The sequence below is a fragment of the Pinus tabuliformis genome, chromosome X (genome assembly GCF_031772625.1).
Source record: "Pinus tabuliformis cultivar Carrire ecotype Pingquan chromosome X, CPIR1, whole genome shotgun sequence".
NCBI lineage: Eukaryota > Viridiplantae > Streptophyta > Pinopsida > Pinales > Pinaceae > Pinus > Pinus tabuliformis.
Window position 1 is genome coordinate 855,786,145 of NC_142308.1, and position 18,004 is coordinate 855,804,148.

The following is an 18,004-nucleotide window of genomic DNA, read 5'->3' on the forward strand; positions in this document are numbered from 1 at the left end:
AAAGGCTTATCGATTTGCGCGAAGGCAGAGTTAGGGCACAAAACGACATCACTACCATCTCTGGGTGTGGAAGCTTGGTTCCAGAATCCCCCCATACTGCTTCGAGTGAGACTTCAGTCCACACTCTATGGATTGATACCGAAAGGGCCAGTAGTTTAGGGATTTTTTTGGCTAAATTAACCATGAACCTGGGTGAGGGACCACTAAGCCAACACCATTCTATGATGGATTAGTGTTCCACATTTCCTCTTTCAATCTATAATTGAAATGAGCTAGAGAATCAGGGAAGGGAAGCACCAATAAATCACTCATAATGGCCTCATTAGAATCATTATAGTGAATGAATTAAGCCATGTCAAAAGCCCTGTGTTGTGGGCTAATGTTGTGGACATGGAGGCCTTCATTGAGACACATGTCCTTACCTAAACACAACAAGAAGAGACAAAAAAATCTAATGCTGGTGATAAGAAAGAAGAAGAATAGGAGGAAGAAGAGAAAAAGGGAGAAGAAAAGATAGAGGAAGAAGGAGGAGGAGAACATAAATTAGAAGAAGAGACCCTTGAGGGTCCCTATATACCTCAAAAGATAGGAAAATAGAGGAAGCAAATAAGCCTCTCACCAGGGAACATAGAACAAGAGGTGGCTTCTACCTTGGCCACACTTATCACACCTGTCAAACCCAAGAGAAGGCAGCCTAAATAGGGCCCCTTGTATCTTAAGAGGAGAAATAGTATCAGGATCAAGCAAGGGAAGCCTCAAACTCCTTCAATAGTCACAATCAAAATTGATGAGTCATCCAACCAAGAAAAATAATTAGGGTTAAATTTTGGTTTAAGGGGGCTTGACCCAGGTTCAGAGTGTATTGTGCACCAAAAATACCCTCAACCACTAGCCCTTTTGGCAACGACCTGCAGCCAAATCACAGTCTCACTCAAAGCGGTTATGGGAGGTTGCAGAACCAAGTTTCTGTAGCCAAAGGGATATTCGTGTTGTGGCACCCATGTGTTCACTTATGTCTTATATCTATCTACAACTTCCAATACATGAATAACTTATCACTGATTATTAACTTCACATATTGGTACTTAACACATAAACATAACAAAGAACAATATAACATATATTCCTTCGCATAATTCAGTAAAAATCATGCATGAAAATATATATAACAAAAGATAATGAACACAGGAAGATACTCAATACTTCACCGAAACTTCTTCTTTATTAATAAAGGTCCATGGGGACTTCATTGAAAAAGCAATACCATATCACGTGTGTTCATACTGGGGGATAAAAATGAGGAAAAGATGAAATAATATATTGAGCATATAATAAGGGGAAAAAGGATTTTATATGTTGTATAGAAATATGTGTATTATAAGGTATTGTTTATACAATACATTGGCGAAGCAGAGGAAAAAAAAAAAGTGGGCTGGAGAAATAGAGGTTCAAGGGTATTGCTGGAGGGAGAAGAAAACGATATGGTAATATTAGGTCCATAGTAGCCTAATGTTCAAACCTATGGCCCTAGTATTGGCCTGAAATTCATGGTAAAAGTGACATTCTCCTTTATCTTTCATTTTCATCCTTTTACTTAAATTTTTAACATTACCATGAAATGACTCAAGATGTTTGAGAGTGGTTCTAACCTCATTAGATTTTATATTAAGAAAGTAGAATTTTAGATCTCACTTAAAATCTAGTAGACTTGTTAGTTTTTTAGGATTTTAGGATTGGGGGCATGACAATGTTTCCATTGGATTTTGTCATGTACTAGGGTATGGAACTCATATTTAATCAAGAGAACCAAGCCCTCTATGTTCCTTTATGATAGTGACATTAGTTGTCAAACTCCTCTATCATGACCCTACTAAAAATGTACCTCTCACTCAAATGAAATCTTGACTTCACATGCTACATTTTTTCTATCTTATGTTAATTCTTAGAGGGTGATATTATTGACAACGATCCCAAGATAGGCAATGATTTTGATGATATGTAGGTATTTATTGTAGCATGGATTTTTTGGATGCTAGACGCCATCCAAATCCTATTTGTTGATGTATTTTCGGTTAAGAGATGCATTGCACTTGATGTTATTTTGGTTATGTGCACCCTTACATGCTATATAATTGAGAACTTGTAATTTGTGGACCTATGGTTGATGAAGGTTATAACTACTAGATGAATGATGTTATATGGTTTAATCCATTTTTTTTTTTATGTTTTTATCAAAATTCATCATTCTACAAACTTTTGTTGACATATATGCATCAAAATATATAAAATTATATATTATATAAAATTCACTCCCAAAATTGCTCCCAACCTGGGAGCTTTTCAAAATGTCATTCCTCAGTCTTGCTTCCACTCCCACTTCCTGCTTCTACTCTTGCTTCCTACTTCTACCCCCACTCCTAGGCAGCGTTGTTCTAGAATAGACATGCATCAAACTAGTAATACCTCTATAATATACGTCTATTGTGTGTGTTGAGATTTTTTACCCGTCGCTACACTAATGATCCTCCCAATGATGGGGTAGTAGAGAAGACAACAGATATTGCACCTTCACCCTTTCCTTACATTAGTGATGAATATGTTGAATGAAAGTGAAAGAGACACTAATACAAACTATTTATTGGTAAAGGCCACATGCATGCCATAGGATATAGTGAAATAGACTATTGTTTGGAAGAGAGTGCATGCATTCTAAGGGCACGCATGTCACACCTTCAATTAATTCTAGTTTAGATGTTGTTTCCAATTTAGCAATTTTAGTTTTGAATAACATTTTTCTATTGTTAGAGATTTTTTTTTGTTATTTTTAGCATGCATTATATATTCTTACTAAGAGGTTGCAGATCCTTAGTCAATTAGAATAATTATGCATGAGAAATTCCCATATTAGGTAGAGGACACAGATCTCAAGGAAGGGATGCATGATTGCATGCTCCAGTTCATTTTTTGATGGAGACACACTTACTTGGCACTCTTAGCATGCAACTATGGTGTACTAGGTGATTAGGTTAGGGCTATGATTTGACAAAGTCCAACCAAATATGATTTTTCATGTGTCCATATTCATTTTAGTTTCTCTCATCTTCCTATTCTATAAGCAAGATGAAAGGAGCACTATTGTTTTGGCTATTAAGGTTTTATTTTGAACTGTTGTAGTGTATCTTTTTTCATATTCAATAGAAGATAGATGCAATTGAGAGTTCAAATCTATGTATTTTCCATTCAAATTTTCCACAATATGTATTTTTAAATCAACCAACTTATATCTGCCTCTTTTTTATTACAAATTTCAAGTTTTCAGCTACCTAGTATTTAGGTTATTCTTTTTAGGTATATAATCTACTTACCATTGCTAATGAAAATAAAGGGATATAAATATATACGGGTATCAAAAATGTTTATGAAAAAATGAATACCTACAATATCTAGTGAAAGTAGGGGATTTTTAAATTAGGAAGGTTTATTGGGTTAGTATTGGTAGGGGGTTAAATAAAGTGATTTTTAGAGGTATTTTCCAATATGTAGTCAAATTAAGGGTATTTTTTAGTATGCCACCAATGCACGTGCTATGTTAGAGGTTCATTGAGTGAAGCCCCTGTGTAAAGGTCTCCAATACATACACTTCTGTGACCTGTTCACCTAGATGTAGGTGGTCTGCACACTTAGTTGTAGACTTTTCCAAGGCCTCTGTGCACTCAGCTACAGAGCCTTGCAAAATTACAGACCCAAGATAGAAAATACGATTAATTTATGAATTATATCTCTTCTTGTTATCTTCAACAAAGAATTACATCTTCTTTATATAGCTTTCATTACTACAAGACTAGGGTCCACATACCATGGATCCGACAAAACAATGGACTAATACCCAATACCTGTTACAAAATAAGGGGCTTTGACCCACCCCAAAGCCCATAAATAGTGGCCAATGAATAGAACTTTTCCATAACCGTGCATTCTGCTCCCCAAAAAGCGGATTCTTTGACAAAAAATTGGACCAATTTGGGCTGTGCCCAATAGGCCCCCAACACTAACCCGTGACTTGTCCCGAGTCACTTAGATATGGTTCCCTTGATTTTCACTATAATTTCATTGTAGACTGCATTGTACTACTGGACTATCTTTGCCATTTGTTTCTCCTCTCGACACACCTCTTGTAGCAATGCCTCTGTGGTTGGGCCAACATCCTTCTGCAATATTTTTGTCTCTGTTTTCTTCAACTCTTTGAGCCTTTCGTCCACTACCTGAGAAATTTTGAGGGCGCCATCTTGTCATGGATGAGTCCTCGCTTGCAAAATTTTCTCCTTCCTTTGAAGTTCATTTATCTACTTTTGAAGGTTCTTTCCTTTAATAATATTGGTGAGCCTTTGCAAGTCTAGTAGTGTCTTTACAACTGCCAAGATCTTGCCGCACTCTTTTGCTTCATTTTTACTTCCTCCTTGATCTTCTAGATGTTTGGATCCTCCTGCAGTGAGGTCCAAATTTGCATCGTGTCATCTAGTAGTTTCCCACAATCTGCCATTGTGTCAAAGATGCCTTTCAATAATGGTTTTAAGACCTTGTACCTCTGCTCCCGCACTTATGGTGGAATGGTTGGATGCAACCTTATTTGTAGCTTCAATATCTACACTTCATACTAGAATTTTATCTTTGCAAGTGTATTCTTTGATTCCTTGATTGCGAGGGCGATTTTCGTGACCTTCTCTGCTGGTGGTTCCTCCTCACCAACCTTCACATCTGGGAATGTGCTGCAAGTATATTCGATGGATTTTTCCAACTCTTTTCATCTATGCCATGCATCATCTCTTTCCTTAGGCACCTAATCCATATCCTTCTTAAATGTAACTTTCTCCTTTTTAACCTACATCGTCACATTTTTTGTTCCCGCTCCTACAGTTCAGTTATTAAACTTTGATGGAATTTGTACACCACCTGCATGGGAAGCATGAAAATATTCACGTTGATAGTCTTCCATGGTTTGGCTTGTTATTTTTCCTCTGGTGTGTATAACTGTAGTGCCCCAACTAGCACCTACAAAATTCTAATGCCAAGTTGTGTCTCTATTCTTCACTCTACCTGCAATGGCTGAGTTATTTGTTCTGGTTGTTTTGTTGTCTACGACAATGCCTTCAGTTCCATGATTCCCTTTGTACCTCAGCCTAGATCACTCTATAACAATCGTTAATTCTATTCCAAGTCTCCTAGGTGATCTCTTGAACCTTCTCGCTGATCTCGTTGATGTCCCCATCAATGACGACCAATGGTATTGTGCCCTTAGACCTATATACTTTCTACTTTTTCCTCTTGCTCATCGTAGTTGTTGGTACTCTCATTTTGATAATAAAATGTGACTTTTCTGATACTCCTCCATCACCGAGGGGTTTCTCATGCTCCTACTCTGTTTCCTCTTTTTCTATCTCTACATCCTTTCCACTTATACCTGCATCTTGCAGGGTACCCTTCTCTGTTCCAACCACTCCACTGGGTGGAATCATCCATTCTTCCACCCATTGTTGTACTACTATGAGAAAATCATTTTCAGTTACTAAGTATGGAAATGGATGCCATATCCTAGTTGGGTCCTTCATTGCCTTCACATAGGCTATGTGGAAGTCCGCTTTGAAGTCCACAATGTGACAATACTGCTTATATAAACTAGGTGACAACCTTGGATGTTGATTCACCACCATGTGTATATCCATTAAAATCACCACAAATAAAATCCTACTCTTTCTTGTGCATGTTGGCTCCTTAGTAAACCAGATGGAGGCATACCTTGCTTGCTGCTTCATAAACATCCACCTCAACAGATGGAAACTAAGAGTCTTCTGGTTCTTTCCATGCAACTAGCACGATGAGAATTATTAGCCACATGTAGTGGAATGTCTTCCCCTCTTCTTGTGCTTCCCTTAAATCTATCAAAATTTCCTTGCACAGGTAGGCAACCTAGTTAAATTGGATCCTTGCACTGCACTGCACAACCAAAGATACTACAACTGTGAGGAACTCATTTTCCCAATACTTCCTCATTATCTTACCTCTTAATATGTGCACGAAGAAGCACACTCCTTGTTCATTGATGGAATTGATATCATATCCACGAGATTTCTTTACTAGTCTGAACTTGTCCTTCATCATTTGTGCCATCTCCTTGTCCTTATTTTTGCCCACAAATTATGTTGCAGGCTCTTTTCTTTGATGAGGCAATGCTATGATTCTTCTGATTAACATATCATCGATCAGGATCCTCATCCCTAGCCAGATGAATCCATCGTGTACCAATATGAGGAGTTGTCGCACACATGATGTACTGTATGGCCTTCTACCGAAGTGTGGCACATTCAGCATGTTCAAGATGCCCACTCTCTACAATCTTGCAACCCACTAGTATGGCTCTAGCCTCGTGACTCCATGTTTTGGGTACTGAACCTGCTTCAGATATCTACTTGGTTCAAATTGTGTGTATTTTCTCTGATCGTTAAAGTCCCAATCTTCCATCTTCAACTATGGGATCTACCACAACACTTTGCCATCAAACGACACTTCCTCTAGGATAGATGGAGTGTACGCAACAAAATTTCCCTCCTTTGGCTCCTAACCAGCTTGGTGTTCATTTTTATTGGTGGCATGTAAGGTGGGAGCATTGTGGGAATCTCTTTGTCCTTTGTCTCCATGCAGTGAATTTCGACCTCCTCTTCACTATCATTTATCTATTGAGGCACCTTCTCTTGCATAGACTTATTTTCTTTCTCCACAGGCTTCTTCCCCTTGTCTTGTTTTTTCTTCGTTTGCACTTCCTTTTGTTTTTTCTTCCTCGGGTATGTTCTTAGTTCCGCCGCAGAGACCTCAACTAGTCTCTTTTCCTACTTCTTCTATGGTTGTGGTTCTATGGGTACTTGCTTTCTCGACGACCACACTTGTCTTGGGGGCATGGGTAAATTCACTGCTTGTGCCTCCATAATAATTGCTAATCCTCTTTCTGCAAATATTCTAACAAGCTATTCAAATATATTCTCAGACATCCAATAGGGCTTTCTCACTTAGATGAAAATTCTAAGTTCTCCATGGACAAAGTGTAAAATGTGGCATCAGATACGATTTTTATAACAAATTTGAATTCTCAACCTCATGACTGTTTCAATATTTTCTCATTTAATGTAGGTGTTAGTGTCAGTCTTGTATGCCTTCCACAAGTGATCAAATATGCTTTTACCAAGTCTATCAGGAGTCTCAAGGTCAAATTTTATCATGTCACTAGGTTTACAGAGTAAAATTTCATCACTGGCTAGTTTGTCTAAGAATATTTTCATTCTTTTGGAAAAATAACACGTGCTGGTCGCCTACCTCACTTAGATGAAGGTATCATAATAAAAAGGATGTTTTCATTATATCAGTCATCATCATTACCATTCCACTCAGTCTCATGTCTTCATTAAGTCATTAGGGTTTCTAGGTCCATCATCATCATGTGTAAATCCAGCATTAAATGAATCAGGACAAGTAGCTCTTTGACATTAGCTTGATGAATTTTCACAAGTTCTTCATGATTTCAGTCTCAAAGGTTCAATAAGAAGAAGTTTCAATGTTCAAAAGGTAAAAAGTGACTCAGGTTTCACCTCTCCAAAGTGGCTCAGTCTTAAAGGTGAAAAATTAGTTTTTGAAAAGGTATGTGGGACCCATTTCTTTTCAAAAGGGAAACATACTTGCCTATAAAAACCAAAAAATCCCCAAACTCACTTCACTTACCTTCTATTTCCCTTTGTTCATCAAGCTCTTCCCTTCATTGGCGAAAAAAACACGGGTTTCTAGGCAAAATTGGAAAAAATTTGCAGGCGTTGCGCTTCTGAGGATGGCGATGTGCTTCTGGACACTACGTTATGCTTTGGTGCTGTGCTTCTAGACACTGCACTGCGCTTGTGCCAGAGCAGCCTGAAACCTTCCAGAATTCACCCAAACTCAAAATTGAAGCTTGCAATCTAGTTTCTTGCTAATCTAAACTTGTCTACAAGTAAGTACAACACTTTACTTACCTTTTTCCTTTAGCAAGATGAATTCAAATGCAAGATTTCTTCATCTAGGGTTTTAGGTGAAATTGTCATGCTATAAGCTAGGGTAAATGATGGTTAGTCTATTTTTGATATTATAAACATGCAAATATTTCATCTCACACTTATTTACATGTTTAAAATACATTTTGACCCACTAAACCAACTATAAATCATTAAATTACCTCACCTATAACTAAACCCTAGCTCATTCCTAGAAATTTGGGTAGTTTTCCTAGAAGCTCTGTTTTTCATTTCTCACAAGCATTCCTTTCCCTCATTTCACATCATTTAATTTTCATGAGTTTTTAAAAATACCGATTCATATCCTAGAAATTCCCTTACCATTATTTCCACTCCTCATACCCATCATTTCATCTTTTCACTCATCCCTCACTATTTTTTCCATTTTCCTGCTTCTAGGGTTTCTATCATCATGGAGGGAGATTCTTCACCAGAGAGGAAAAGACACCATAAAGGAGGAAAAATTCTCAAATATGAACCTACCAATTGCAATGAAATCAATTCATCACCCTTCATCAAGAAGTGTTTTGAAGATGTAAATTGTCTAGAGTTTTGCAGAAGGGTGTGTGAAGTAGGTTATCATGAACAATTGATAGATTGGATCACCACTCATTTGAAAAGGGAAAGGGCCAGCATAGCTAGGATTGAGTTCACATTTTCAGCGGATGCTATTTCACTTGCTACGGGGATACTTGATCATGGATAATACTGGTTTAAGGGAATGAATTTGGATTTTGAACATTACAGGCCCTTCTTGGAAACACACTACAGGGAAACCCATACACATATCATACCATTTAGGTACCTGTTGGAGAAGTATGCCCTATTAATGAAGGTTGTCATGAAATTTTTCACCTGTGAGGGAATGTTTTCTAGATTGTATGCCTATCACATCCGGCTTCTAATGCACTTCACAGCTCAAAAACCTCTCAAAATGTGCAATTATTTGTGTAGAATCCTTGTCAAAATGTCCGAGAAAGTAAGGGGGAAAAACAAAGAACAATATCCTAGTCTTTTTCATCATAGTTTTATCAAGATTGTAGTTCTCCATTAGTTTTCAGAGAAAAACATGACATGGGAGTCTTTCATGGAGACAACTTTGAAATGGCATGAGACTAATGTTTCAATTCAGCATCCAAACATGCCAACACAACAGATGGAGGTAGGATCATCAAGCCAATTAGTGGAGGTTCCTAAAGCACCTAGACTTGAGGTGACTAGGATGTATCAAAGGGGAAAAAGGCGTGTGTTTAATTCTCACGTTGAGAAAGGGGCCAAGCCTTCTAAATCAGCAAAACAGGGATCATAGGTACATGTTAAAGACTTGATTGAGCATGAATTCGAGTTGGTGGACTTGGAAATAGAAAATGTGCCTTCAAACATGAAACAGATTGCCAAATAGAAAGATTCTTAGATCAATAACTCATGGACAACATGGCAAGACCAAGGGTTGTTATCTCATTCTTAAAACAAGAAAACAGTTAGCTAAAAGCTAGAAAACTCATTATGGAGAAAGAGAAAGCTAAATTGTTGCAGCAAGAAGACAAAGGCAAAGTAGTATTGGAGACCAATGAACCTAAGGAAACTGAAAAACAAGGCAAGAAAAAGATGCCAAGGACCAAAGGACTCAAGAAGGCATTGAAAGTGGAGAAAAAACACATCTTTCTAAATGAAGAACTAGATATGGTGGATAGAATTTCCTTAGAGATTAATGAGGACAAGGAGTACTAGTTAGAAAAAGTCAATGACCACTTGGAGAAGCTTCTTGACAAAGCCAATATATATAACCAACTACTAAGGCACATGGCACATCACTACCAGCACATGGCACATCACTACCATACTAGAAATGTGATTTGTAACATCAAGGTCAAACAGTTGGAAAACAAGCTCAAAGAAACCCTAAAAGACCAAAATGAGAAGCGTAACCTATAGATGCTTGCTGAAGCATCCATGAGGGCTTAACATACCTCATTTTTCATCTCATGATTTTGGATGGATTTTGAGCATTTTTTGTTTTCTGGCTATTTTGGTGCCTAATTTGAAAATTGGCTAAGGCGCTGCACTTTTTCCTCAGGCATCCAAATGAAAAATTATTTTAAGTTTTGAAAAGCCCATGGAATCCTCTCAAAACCCATTTCATCATATTTTTCATAGAGGGCTCAAATTTTGAGAAAAAAGAGGAAAAAGGGGTCAAAAATCAACATTCTGCCCCTCTTTTTAACAGGCGCTGCGCTTCTAGAGACACCTTGGGAGAATGATTTTTTGAAGTCCTTCCCATAATTGAAGGTGTTCCTAAAACTAGACTTGAAAATATAGTTTACCATTCTTTTAGATCTTCATTTGGACCTCAGGAAGTCACCTTAAAGTGGGCTCAAAGTCGGTGGTGTGATTTTGCAAATTTTTGTGTTTTTCATTTAAATTTTCATTGTGTAAATTTCCTAGTTTTCAGTTTGACTTGGTCAAAGTCAAAAATCTTGACATAATTGAAGTTATTTTGAGGTTAGATGATGTAATAATGAATAAATAGACATGATAGGTGTTTTTTTATGGTTTAATAGGCATCATTAAGGAAGCAAAATCCAAAACAAAGTCTACAAGAAGTGTTTGTATTTGACCTTCTCACTCTCACTTGTTGGTTGAGAGAATCTTAGAAATAGTTACACCACCTAGGAATTCGACTCCTGAAGGTGGGGAAGTGGTTCAATTGAGTCTATATGTATCATTGCTCATTTAGAGAGATGTGTTGGAATTTTGTGGAGAAGGCTTGTATGTTTATGTTCTCTTCAGCTAATACAAGAGCAGTTGCAGCTATATTTCAGGAACTCTAGTTCAGTGAGTCTATGGTGTTTGTTTTCTCTTTCTATCAGTTTGTAATGGATAAATAATCTCTATTTACATGCTTTATCTTCTTCCTATGAATTTCATTGCAATTATATAGACATGAATCTTGAATTTAAGCTCTGTTTATCTGGAATTCATACTTGTGCATCCTTTCTTCTAAAGCTAGTGAATTCATGCTTTCACATGCTCATTAGGCTCTCTTAAATTCACAAATCTATACTACATTGACAAACACTCCAATTTCACCATAACACACTGATATATAGCTCCTATTTATACTTTTCTTTGCATACTTGAAGCCTACTAATTATCTGCTCTAAACCCTAGTCCAACAAACCTAAAAACCATAAATTCACAAATACTCAAAGTAAACTTATATATCTAGCCTAAACCCTTATTCTTTACATTTATTCATTGACAAATCCTTAGAGAGATCCCTCTCTGGTTTAGTAGGTCTAGCTACTGAAACTAAAAGTGGTTCGAGGTTACCTCTTTTGATCTCCTCCTTAGCCTAGGAAATTGTAGAGGGTAACAATAGCTATGGGGTTAGATACAACTAGTTGTGCTTTATAAATGATTTTCTCCCACACCTTTTAATGGTAATTTCCCTTTTTCCGGTATCTTTTTCCTTCCAATGGTCATATTTTTGGCCAACTTCGACGAACCTTCCCTCGTAGCGGAGTCACCTTTTCTTTGTTGCAATTCCTTTTGACTTCGTCATACTCCTAAGTAGCGTGTAATAATCTTCCTTTGACGAAGTCCCTTTCTATAGAGTAGTTTATAGTCTTGTGCCCACTTCCAACTATAGGTGGCACTAAAAATTTCCTCCCGTCACTTTTCAGTGCGAAGCTCTAGGGACAGAGATGTCCCTATATATGTTCAATTTACTACCATTCACTCTTCTTGGAATCAACTAACCATTCAACTTTGCAATATGAACTGCATCACCATCAGAGATGTTCTTGATGATATATGGTCCTAACCAATGTATTTTACATCTTCCTCAAAACTTCACGAATTTTCTATCATATAATAATACAATATTTCCTTATCGAAATGTCTTCTTCTTGATATGCCTGTCATGCTCGCTTTCTCCCTTTCTTTCTGCACTTACTGATGGAACCCTGCTATGAACCTGTCTTCTTCTAGAGCTTGTATCTACAACATCCTTTCTTTCATAATATTAGGGTCAGCCATATCTGTGACAACTGCAATTCTCAACTTGGCATAATGTATTCCATAGGCATAATTGCCTCTTATCCATATGCTAACATAAACAATGTTTTCCTTGTCAATTTCTTGCATGTTGTTCTATATGCCCACAACACTGCTGAAATCCTTAAATCCTAGTCATATTTGTTCACATTGCATATGTTGGTCAACGCATTTTCCAAGATCTTATTGAAAGCTTCTACTATTCCATTTTCTTGAGGATGATAAGGAGTGCTCTTCTGGTGGTAAACCTAAAATGCCTCAGTTAGTGCTTCAATAATATTGTTCAAGAAATGTGTGCCTTGGTCACTCATCAAGATCTTTGGATAGCCAAACCTGGACAATATATATTCAAAGATGAAATTTGTAGTAGTTTCTGCACTATAACCCTTCACTTGTTGTCCCATGGCCAATTTTGTCAAATAATCAGTTGCAATGATTATATACCTTGCACCAGTCTTCTTTCCTCATAGACTGATAGGTCCAATAAAGTCAATAGCCCATTTTTCAAAGGCCCGCAAGGTTACCTATGGTACTAGTGGCATCTCATCTCTTCTAGATGACGTTCCTATTCTTTGACATACATCACATGCTTGGCATAATTCTTTTGGGTCCTTATGTACTATGGGCCACCATAACCCGAATCTCAATATTTTTTGTGCAGTGGCTTTTCCTACATAATTCCCAATTGTGACTCCTCCATGAGCTTCTATTAGAATACTCTATCATTTGTGTTTAGTGACGTATCTGCGTAGTACTTCATTTGGTCTCATTTTCGACAAGTGTCAAGAAATATATGAGAAATCAACTACTCGGACCACCAACTCCTTATTTTGATTCATAATGTACTCCAGGGCACCATTCATGTGGCCAGAAACTGAATAATATCCACAAAGTGATCATCTGCGACTCTAATTGTGAATAACTATGCATCGGGAAGGTTATATTAAATATTTGTGGGTTCTTCTCCTGTCTCTATTATTGATAGATGATCAGGCCCAACATTCCATTTTGTTGGATTCACTATAACCTTGAAGTCATACTCTTGGAATAATAACAACCATCCATAGATCTTTCCTCATAACACAGGCTTATCCACCAAATATTTCAGTGCAGAGTGATCAGTTAACATTTTTGAAATGCAGTCCCAACAAGTAGTGCCTGAATTTCTATAATGCATATACAACAGCTAATCCCTCTCTTTTTGTCGTGTTATAGTTCTTTTCCACCTATATAATTTTCTACTCACAAATACTATGGGATGATCAATTTCTCCTGCTCCTGGCTGCCCTAGGACTACACCCAATTCTATCTAGGATGCATCTACATTTACATGGAACTCCTTCTTCCGGTCCAGGAAAACTATGAATAGGTGCAATTACCATCTTATCTTTTAGTACATCCAATCTCTTCTGGCACTCTTCGCTCCATTGAAAATTCATGTCTTTCTTTAGCATTTTCTCCATTGGTGCAGTTACTTGCACATACCCCTTTATAAACTTTTTATAATATCCAGTGTGTCCCAGTGTTGTGCGTAGTTGTCTCACTTTTTTCGGTATTGGCATGTTCACAATAACTGCAATCTTCACGGGATCCACCATTAATCACTGTTTACAAACTACATGTTCCAACAATATACCAAATGGTGTAAAAAATATTCACTTCTTCAAGTTCAATGAGATCTGTTACTGCCTACATGTATCCAACACCAACCTTAAGCTTTCCACATGTTTCTTCAATAGCCCAAAAAATTTCCAATCGTCGAAGTATACTTCCAAAAACTTGTGTATATATTCTTTGAAGGCCGCAACTACAACTCTGGGAAAGATAGCAGGCACATTCTTTAATCCAAAAGGCATCACCATGTACTGGTAAGAGCCACACTCTATAAAAAATTCGTTTTATGTCTATCTTTTGGCGCAATTATGATATGATGGTATCCTAAAAACCCATCTTTGGAAGAATGGGCCTCTTGTCCAACCACATTGTCCAATACTTCATCTATAAATGGTGTAGGGAAGGGGTCATGCAGACATGCATCATTCAATTTCCTTAAGTCAACAAAAAATCTGATTTCTCCTTTTGCCTTCTTTTCCTAGACCACCATGGGGCTTACCCATTCAGACTCTTCGACAAGTTCTATTATCCCAGCTGCTAACATGTTGTCTAATTCTTCTTTCACCTTCTCCTTGTATTTTGGATTTAGTCTAGAAGGTCTCTGCTTGATAGGATTCACATAAGGTTTCATAGGAATCCTTGTAACTCGGAAATCCCCTACTATGCCCTTCATATCTAAAAACTTAGTGGGGAACAACTCCTGATATTCATGCAAGAGATCTGTTATCTTGTTGACTATGTCTTCATCCTAGTAATCTCCTATTTTTGCATACTTCAGTTCAACCTCTGACCCTATATTCACCTTCTTCATCTTCAATGGATTCGTTATATCAAACATCTCTATCTCATGTCCATTTACTTTGTGATGACCTTCTAATTCTTTGATGTCAATATTGCAAGGATTTTCATCCTCTTCTGTAGTGAGATTATAACATTCCATTAATTACTTATCTGTGTAGTCCAATTAGGTTTCCATATGACTAGAACTTCGTTCTCAAAAATATTCTTCTTAACTATATTTAGAGATGCATCTATATGTGGACAATCATCTTCAAATCTGAATGTCATTATAAATCCATCAACCATTTCTTCCCAGCTATAAGTACCATGTCGAAGCTCTATTTCCATATACCAATTCTGAGGAATTGCCTCTAGGGTATGGATGAAGCATGCACCCATTCTTCGTGCGGAATTTCTCCCCAAGATTCCATACAGAACTGTATGTGGTCTCTAGGATCAGTCTGGCCATCATACTTATCTAAGAGCTCCGTTTCTACTTGACTAAACTTTACCCACATCAACCTTCTACACTTTTTCCAATCTACTATATTCTTCTTATGAGTAACCCACCATATAGTAGGAGTGGACCTTAGCGCTTGATCCAGAAGTAAAAATCTCTAACATTTGGGTAATTGTCTTTCATAATATCTAAATAAAGTATATATACTAACCAAACCATCATACAAAGGTAAATAACATACCTTAACTGTCATACATCGCACTGCTTTAGTGATCCTTGCACATCACCTTGTAGACACTTCATGCAACCTGTTCTTCTAGTTTTCCAATTCTTTATCTGAATCTGAAGTGCAGGAACTATCTTGCTCCAAAGTCAGTTTTCCATCTGCTGTAGGGTTAATCCATTCTTCTTCTTTTGTTGTTATTTTATAAATGTTGTTGATGTCATCTGCACTATATTATTCTTTGATAGGTTCAATATACTTTTCTCCCTCCGATGGATCTAATAGAATAATAAATCTCATATTGTTTCTCTCAAATATCATTCACAGTTTCTTCAAGTTAATTATAGCCATGTTAGAAAATGCCCAATCCAATCCAGGAAATGAGAGATAGGGGTTACTACCATACATAATATCAATCACTTCAAAGTCAGTGGTAGTGCACACTCCATTAATGTCTACTGTGATACCTGGAAATCTTTATAGATGAAAAATCTTCTGTTGATTCACCATCTTCAGTTAGATTGTTGACCATTGCAGCTTAGGCTTACCCATCAATTCCCAAGTTTGCTTTGGAAATACATTAGCATCAAATCCTAGATCTAAGATAATTTGATCCATGTCATATTCTCCAATCTGTGCTGTAAGCCTCATTTCCCTTCGAGTCTGCTTCTTATGTCTATGTAGATTATTCACTACACACATCCCACTATGTGGTACCTCTTTAGAAGCACAACAACCTATCAATTCCTGTAGTCCCTCTATGACCTTCTAATTTCTCAACAACTTCATGCAATTCTGTAGAAAATACTTCAATATATGAGGATCCACATCTTCTGTCACAACTGGTACTATCTCACAGTTATCCTTTTGAGTTGGCTGCACGGTAGAGGTCGAGGCCCCATCATTCATGAAAATCTACCCCGCCTCCATGAATACTTGCTTTTCCTTCAACATATCAAATTCAAGAGATTTTTCAATAGTTTTTCTTACCCATGTAGCTTCAGCTTCCTTTTTCCAATTGGCTTTATCATCTCCAATCGTAGCTCCACTTCTTGTTATAATAGTAATGTGCGGTTCATCTTCCCTTGTCTCAACAGTCAGCATTTGAATATTTGTTGCAAGATGATGGTTTCTTTTCTCCTGCATCTTCGCAATAAGGAGAGGGAATTATTATATCACATGATCAAAATACTTATAGTAGTTGTAGGTTTTCATAGGGTTCTAACAGTCTCTTGTGAAGTGTCCTTCCTGTCCACAATTATAACAGAAAATTTAACCACATCCTTGACTAGCTCCTCGTCTTCATCCTCATCCTCGTCCTTGAAATCCTCCTCAACTAGTGTGTTGGCATAGATCCCCGTGTGTATGTCCTTCAGCTTACAGTCTATAAGCATCACCAGTGTGTTCCATCATCAAGTCATAACTTTGAAAATTTTTCTCATCATGGCCTATTGATCTACAAAAGTTGTAAAATAACTACTTTAGGATCTGCACATACTTCTGTAATAGGTAGAAATATTCAGAGAAATGTTGGCTTCTCATTCTACAAATATTGCACCATAGCCCTGGGTTTACTGGATTAGGTGCTCCACTTGCAGAATAATCTCTGAACAAGAGGCATTAATCCCTATAATGACCCTCTGTTTTGCATTTTGTACACCATGCTTCTGATCTTGTCTCCTTACCTTTCTTGAGATCTTGTAATTCCAAGGTCAAATTGGCTAGGTGACTTTGAATTTGTTGTACTCCTACATAAGTATCCCCAATTTGTGAAGCTTCCAGCTTCATTGCAATCTCAAATACTTCAACTTGAGTCGCGATCTTTTGTTGTGTCAAAGTTAACCTAATATGTGGCAGTAGTGTGGCTATGAACCATTCCTTATGCTATTATGGGGGTATATTAAAGCTTAATTAACCCATCAACACCTTGAATCACGAATCCAAATCCCACATAGATTCAGTCATTGTCTATTTGATTTATTTTAGCTCCATGATGCATTGCGATTCTAATTTTGGCTCCTTGAATTATGATACTAGGGATTTCTTAATTTCATCCAACGAAGCAGTCAAATTAGTCACATAGTATTTCATATACCATGTTAGCGCTCTTTCTCGTAGCTATGCGATGAATTGCAAATTCTTTACATCGACACTAGTGATCTATCTTGTTGTCCATACTACATTAGCTACACACTATAACTGATCAAGATCCTCTGATCCCAATCCTTTAAAAATAGGTATATTAATGTCATTGATCATTTTCTTTCTCGGGGGACTAGGTGGAGGGGGAGGGGGTGGGGGTGTAGGGGAATTATGGGGAGGAGGATGGGGTGTAAGGGGGATGGATGGATGGGGAATCCTAAATATGTATTTATTTTTCCCAACTCCTAACTTCGATGCACCTTTAAGATGGGAGGGGGAATGTCGTGGGTGTTAGGTATGGAGCCTGTTTATTAAGAGGTATCACTCCATTGGACTTAGGTTTGTAATGTGGCAGAAATGCCGTCTATTTATGTGTGCTGCCAGGGGGGTCTAGGCGGGCTGATGATGATTATTTGGAGCCCCCCTGTGGTGGGGGATCATGGGTAGCACCCTCGAAGCTAAAAATAGATGTAAAATCTCCTTGTAAAATGTTGTAATTTCATAGTCAATCAAGGCCATTCATTAGGTGGAAATATGACAGTAGAAGTTATGTTTAATTTATGGTTTTTTCCCCTAGAAGGAAACCCCTCACTATATATGAGGGAATTGTATTGCGTCTATGTAGATCTATATTTTGAG